The sequence below is a fragment of the Pelobates fuscus genome, chromosome 12 (assembly GCF_036172605.1).
Source record: "Pelobates fuscus isolate aPelFus1 chromosome 12, aPelFus1.pri, whole genome shotgun sequence".
Taxonomy (NCBI): Eukaryota; Metazoa; Chordata; class Amphibia; order Anura; family Pelobatidae; genus Pelobates; species Pelobates fuscus.
This window is the reverse complement of record NC_086328.1, coordinates 76,868,923-76,876,422: the sequence shown is the minus strand read 5'-3', so window position 1 is coordinate 76,876,422 and position 7,500 is coordinate 76,868,923.

The window sequence follows — 7,500 nt, the reverse complement described above, 5'->3', positions numbered from 1 at the left end:
CCACAACTACACAGGAATGCTTTGAGGGAAACCATTCGAAGAACGGTAGGGTTTGAGGCCCTTCTGATTCCATCTCTTTAGTTTGCGTTAGTGCTTAGGACGGCACGAAACATTCTTCAGCGAGAGAAAAAGAATGGCTGGCAATACAGAGAGGGATAAGTACTCAAACGCACTTTAATACATGCAGACTTTGCATTTCATTGGGTTTTAAAGAATATTCAAGGATGACGGAAAACAAACCTCCGTAGTCGGCAGGATTCCAACCTGCGCGGGGAGACCCCAATGGATTTCTAGTCCATCGCCTTAACCACTCGGCCACGACTACACGGCGTTTGTGCCCCTCTTTTTCTGTGCTCGCAGATCTTCTCATCCTGTTTGTATATTTTGAAGTTTCTTTTCTTCCTCTCCAATGTGCCTACGTTTGCCTACTTTTGCTAACTAAAATAAACAGCACTTTATCTCATGGGCCTTCTTTTGGAAGACTCTCTACAGCCTACTCAGAATGTTGACCAGCTTCCTCCTTTTTACTCACACCTCACTATGTATTCTTGGACATTGGCTGACTACTGCCAGATCTCATCTATTAATCAGCTTATACAGACACTGCAGCAAATTCATATGCTACCAGCACAATCCAGACCAGATACAAATAATCCCTGCATTCACTCAAAGGCAGCTTCCGTTCTTTCCCAAAATCTCTCTAGGCGCTGTTTTTTTAAATGTGCATCGTTTCAAAGTTACCGCTAAGGGAGAGTTGGAACCTCTTTCTTTTTTTGCATGGCTCTTCTTTCTATCTACAGGCTCACTAAGGCAAATTCAAAATGTTAAATAGCTTTCTGTGGTTAAGCCCTGGTCACACAACTCACTGTGTGTGACTTTACTCTTGGCTGGCTCAGGGCAGACCTCTATTATCAAACAACTTACACAGCATGGGCAACCGGTTAGCATTCTGACAGACAAACTTAATGTAGAGCCTTCATTCCCCTCAGGAATGCCATCGAAACCAGACACATTGTGACCGAAAGCAAACCAAGCATATAGTCAGTTTTTTCATGAAGGTTTTTCTTGTGCTTAAACTATGACCCTAGCCACTTTCCTGAAATGATAAAAAAGTTATGTGTACTTTGTTTTCTTTTTCTTTTTCCCATCAGGATTTCTGCTCCAAAGGTCTGCTCCGTCGATCCAACTGAGATTTCTGATCTTTCGTATCGAGAAGGTTGCACTATGCCTTGTTACCTTTTTTATGTTGCTAGGAAATTCCTAAATAGCTTTACATGGCTGAGCAGCCCCTTGAGTGCTGCAGTTAAGTCTTGATAGTTCCTGATAGTCGTGTGGTTTTTAAATCTATTTGATCAAATCATGCTAAAAGTGCTTAGACGGTTGGAAGAAGTCCAATGGCAAACAAGTGATAGTCGTGCTTTTCCAACTCTTTGGAGTCCTCCAAGTTGCTAATGGCATTAGGAAATCTCTCTGGAGGCAGACAAAGGGAAAGCTGGCGCCAGGAGAGACAAGTAGGTTTTAGCATTGTAAATGCTGCTTGGGCTCTCTTTTCTATTGGTGAAAATAAAAGTTGCGTCAAACAGTCATTTAAGCCTCAGAATAAAGTAATTGCTGTGAACAAACATGGAGCACGACTGAGACATAGCAAGCATATAGATCGCTTTTCATCATGTTAAAACAGTTTTGACAGTGGGGTGTGGAAAAGCAAACTGATCAACAGACTAGCACCCACGTGAACAAGCCAAACGCAGTTGGCAGGATTTGAACCTGCGCAGGGAAACCCCAATGGATTTCAAGTCCATCGCCTTAACCACTCGGCCACAACTACACAGGAATGCTTTGAGGGAAACCATTCGAAGAACGGTAGGGTTTGAGGCCCTTCTGATTCCATCTCTTTAGTTTGCGTTAGTGCTTAGGACGGCACGAAACATTCTTCAGCGAGAGAAAAAGAATGGCTGGCAATACAGAGAGGGATAAGTACTCAAACGCACTTTAATACATGCAGACTTTGCATTTCATTGGGTTTTAAAGAATATTCAAGGATGACGGAAAACAAACCTCCGTAGTCGGCAGGATTCCAACCTGCGCGGGGAGACCCCAATGGATTTCTAGTCCATCGCCTTAACCACTCGGCCACGACTACACGGCGTTTGTGCCCCTCTTTTTCTGTGCTCGCAGATCTTCTCATCCTGTTTGTATATTTTGAAGTTTCTTTTCTTCCTCTCCAATGTGCCTACGTTTGCCTACTTTTGCTAACTAAAATAAACAGCACTTTATCTCATGGGCCTTCTTTTGGAAGACTCTCTACAGCCTACTCAGAATGTTGACCAGCTTCCTCCTTTTTACTCACACCTCACTATGTATTCTTGGACATTGGCTGACTACTGCCAGATCTCATCTATTAATCAGCTTATACAGACACTGCAGCAAATTCATATGCTACCAGCACAATCCAGACCAGATACAAATAATCCCTGCATTCACTCAAAGGCAGCTTCCGTTCTTTCCCAAAATCTCTCTAGGCGCTGTTTTTTTAAATGTGCATCGTTTCAAAGTTACCGCTAAGGGAGAGTTGGAACCTCTTTCTTTTTTTGCATGGCTCTTCTTTCTATCTACAGGCTCACTAAGGCAAATTCAAAATGTTAAATAGCTTTCTGTGGTTAAGCCCTGGTCACACAACTCACTGTGTGTGACTTTACTCTTGGCTGGCTCAGGGCAGACCTCTATTATCAAACAACTTACACAGCATGGGCAACCGGTTAGCATTCTGACAGACAAACTTAATGTAGAGCCTTCATTCCCCTCAGGAATGCCATCGAAACCAGACACATTGTGACCGAAAGCAAACCAAGCATATAGTCAGTTTTTTCATGAAGGTTTTTCTTGTGCGTAAACTATGACCCTAGCCACTTTCCTGAAATGATAAAAAAGTTATGTGTACTTTGTTTTCTTTTTCTTTTTCCCATCAGGATTTCTGCTCCAAAGGTCTGCTCCGTCGATCCAACTGAGATTTCTGATCTTTCGTATCGAGAAGGTTGCACTATGCCTTGTTACCTTTTTTATGTTGCTAGGAAATTCCTAAATAGCTTTACATGGCTGAGCAGCCCCTTGAGTGCTGCAGTTAAGTCTTGATAGTTCCTGATAGTCGTGTGGTTTTTAAATCTATTTGATCAAATCATGCTAAAAGTGCTTAGACGGTTGGAAGAAGTCCAATGGCAAACAAGTGATAGTCGTGCTTTTCCAACTCTTTGGAGTCCTCCAAGTTGCTAATTGCATTAGGAAATCTCTCTGGAGGCAGACAAAGGGAAAGCTGGCGCCAGGAGAGACAAGTAGGTTTTAGCATTGTAAATGCTGCTTGGGCTCTCTTTTCTATTGGTGAAAATAAAAGTTGCGTCAAACAGTCATTTAGGCCTCAGAATAAAGTAATTGCTGTGAACAAACATGGAGCACGACTGAGACATAGCAAGCATATAGATCGCTTTTCATCATGTTAAAACAGTTTTGACAGTGGGGTGTGGAAAAGCAAACTGATCAACAGACTAGCACCCACGTGAACAAGCCAAACGCAGTTGGCAGGATTTGAACCTGCGCAGGGAAACCCCAATGGATTTCAAGTCCATCGCCTTAACCACTCGGCCACAACTACACAGGAATGCTTTGAGGGAAACCATTCGAAGAACGGTAGGGTTTGAGGCCCTTCTGATTCCATCTCTTTAGTTTGCGTTAGTGCTTAGGACGGCACGAAACATTCTTCAGCGAGAGAAAAAGAATGGCTGGCAATACAGAGAGGGATAAGTACTCAAACGCACTTTAATACATGCAGACTTTGCATTTCATTGGGTTTTAAAGAATATTCAAGGATGACGGAAAACAAACCTCCGTAGTCGGCAGGATTCCAACCTGCGCGGGGAGACCCCAATGGATTTCTAGTCCATCGCCTTAACCACTCGGCCACGACTACACGGCGTTTGTGCCCCTCTTTTTCTGTGCTCGCAGATCTTCTCATCCTGTTTGTATATTTTGAAGTTTCTTTTCTTCCTCTCCAATGTGCCTACGTTTGCCTACTTTTGCTAACTAAAATAAACAGCACTTTATCTCATGGGCCTTCTTTTGGAAGACTCTCTACAGCCTACTCAGAATGTTGACCAGCTTCCTCCTTTTTACTCACACCTCACTATGTATTCTTGGACATTGGCTGACTACTGCCAGATCTCATCTATTAATCAGCTTATACAGACACTGCAGCAAATTCATATGCTACCAGCACAATCCAGACCAGATACAAATAATCCCTGCATTCACTCAAAGGCAGCTTCCGTTCTTTCCCAAAATCTCTCTAGGCGCTGTTTTTTTAAATGTGCATCGTTTCAAAGTTACCGCTAAGGGAGAGTTGGAACCTCTTTCTTTTTTTGCATGGCTCTTCTTTCTATCTACAGGCTCACTAAGGCAAATTCAAAATGTTAAATAGCTTTCTGTGGTTAAGCCCTGGTCACACAACTCACTGTGTGTGACTTTACTCTTGGCTGGCTCAGGGCAGACCTCTATTATCAAACAACTTACACAGCATGGGCAACCGGTTAGCATTCTGACAGACAAACTTAATGTAGAGCCTTCATTCCCCTCAGGAATGCCATCGAAACCAGACACATTGTGACCGAAAGCAAACCAAGCATATAGTCAGTTTTTTCATGAAGGTTTTTCTTGTGCGTAAACTATGACCCTAGCCACTTTCCTGAAATGATAAAAAAGTTATGTGTACTTTGTTTTCTTTTTCTTTTTCCCATCAGGATTTCTGCTCCAAAGGTCTGCTCCGTCGATCCAACTGAGATTTCTGATCTTTCGTATCGAGAAGGTTGCACTATGCCTTGTTACCTTTTTTATGTTGCTAGGAAATTCCTAAATAGCTTTACATGGCTGAGCAGCCCCTTGAGTGCTGCAGTTAAGTCTTGATAGTTCCTGATAGTCGTGTGGTTTTTAAATCTATTTGATCAAATCATGCTAAAAGTGCTTAGACGGTTGGAAGAAGTCCAATGGCAAACAAGTGATAGTCGTGCTTTTCCAACTCTTTGGAGTCCTCCAAGTTGCTAATTGCATTAGGAAATCTCTCTGGAGGCAGACAAAGGGAAAGCTGGCGCCAGGAGAGACAAGTAGGTTTTAGCATTGTAAATGCTGCTTGGGCTCTCTTTTCTATTGGTGAAAATAAAAGTTGCGTCAAACAGTCATTTAGGCCTCAGAATAAAGTAATTGCTGTGAACAAACATGGAGCACGACTGAGACATAGCAAGCATATAGATCGCTTTTCATCATGTTAAAACAGTTTTGACAGTGGGGTGTGGAAAAGCAAACTGATCAACAGACTAGCACCCACGTGAACAAGCCAAACGCAGTTGGCAGGATTTGAACCTGCGCAGGGAAACCCCAATGGATTTCAAGTCCATCGCCTTAACCACTCGGCCACAACTACACAGGAATGCTTTGAGGGAAACCATTCGAAGAACGGTAGGGTTTGAGGCCCTTCTGATTCCATCTCTTTAGTTTGCGTTAGTGCTTAGGACGGCACGAAACATTCTTCAGCGAGAGAAAAAGAATGGCTGGCAATACAGAGAGGGATAAGTACTCAAACGCACTTTAATACATGCAGACTTTGCATTTCATTGGGTTTTAAAGAATATTCAAGGATGACGGAAAACAAACCTCCGTAGTCGGCAGGATTCCAACCTGCGCGGGGAGACCCCAATGGATTTCTAGTCCATCGCCTTAACCACTCGGCCACGACTACACGGCGTTTGTGCCCCTCTTTTTCTGTGCTCGCAGATCTTCTCATCCTGTTTGTATATTTTGAAGTTTCTTTTCTTCCTCTCCAATGTGCCTACGTTTGCCTACTTTTGCTAACTAAAATAAACAGCACTTTATCTCATGGGCCTTCTTTTGGAAGACTCTCTACAGCCTACTCAGAATGTTGACCAGCTTCCTCCTTTTTACTCACACCTCACTATGTATTCTTGGACATTGGCTGACTACTGCCAGATCTCATCTATTAATCAGCTTATACAGACACTGCAGCAAATTCATATGCTACCAGCACAATCCAGACCAGATACAAATAATCCCTGCATTCACTCAAAGGCAGCTTCCGTTCTTTCCCAAAATCTCTCTAGGCGCTGTTTTTTTAAATGTGCATCGTTTCAAAGTTACCGCTAAGGGAGAGTTGGAACCTCTTTCTTTTTTTGCATGGCTCTTCTTTCTATCTACAGGCTCACTAAGGCAAATTCAAAATGTTAAATAGCTTTCTGTGGTTAAGCCCTGGTCACACAACTCACTGTGTGTGACTTTACTCTTGGCTGGCTCAGGGCAGACCTCTATTATCAAACAACTTACACAGCATGGGCAACCGGTTAGCATTCTGACAGACAAACTTAATGTAGAGCCTTCATTCCCCTCAGGAATGCCATCGAAACCAGACACATTGTGACCGAAAGCAAACCAAGCATATAGTCAGTTTTTTCATGAAGGTTTTTCTTGTGCTTAAACTATGACCCTAGCCACTTTCCTGAAATGATAAAAAAGTTATGTGTACTTTGTTTTCTTTTTCTTTTTCCCATCAGGATTTCTGCTCCAAAGGTCTGCTCCGTCGATCCAACTGAGATTTCTGATCTTTCGTATCGAGAAGGTTGCACTATGCCTTGTTACCTTTTTTATGTTGCTAGGAAATTCCTAAATAGCTTTACATGGCTGAGCAGCCCCTTGAGTGCTGCAGTTAAGTCTTGATAGTTCCTGATAGTCGTGTGGTTTTTAAATCTATTTGATCAAATCATGCTAAAAGTGCTTAGACGGTTGGAAGAAGTCCAATGGCAAACAAGTGATAGTCGTGCTTTTCCAACTCTTTGGAGTCCTCCAAGTTGCTAATGGCATTAGGAAATCTCTCTGGAGGCAGACAAAGGGAAAGCTGGCGCCAGGAGAGACAAGTAGGTTTTAGCATTGTAAATGCTGCTTGGGCTCTCTTTTCTATTGGTGAAAATAAAAGTTGCGTCAAACAGTCATTTAAGCCTCAGAATAAAGTAATTGCTGTGAACAAACATGGAGCACGACTGAGACATAGCAAGCATATAGATCGCTTTTCATCATGTTAAAACAGTTTTGACAGTGGGGTGTGGAAAAGCAAACTGATCAACAGACTAGCACCCACGTGAACAAGCCAAACGCAGTTGGCAGGATTTGAACCTGCGCAGGGAAACCCCAATGGATTTCAAGTCCATCGCCTTAACCACTCGGCCACAACTACACAGGAATGCTTTGAGGGAAACCATTCGAAGAACGGTAGGGTTTGAGGCCCTTCTGATTCCATCTCTTTAGTTTGCGTTAGTGCTTAGGACGGCACGAAACATTCTTCAGCGAGAGAAAAAAAATGGCTGGCAATACAGCGAGGGATAAGTACTCAAACGCACTTTAATACATGCAGACTTTGCATTTCATTGGGTTTTAAAGAATATTCAAGGGTGA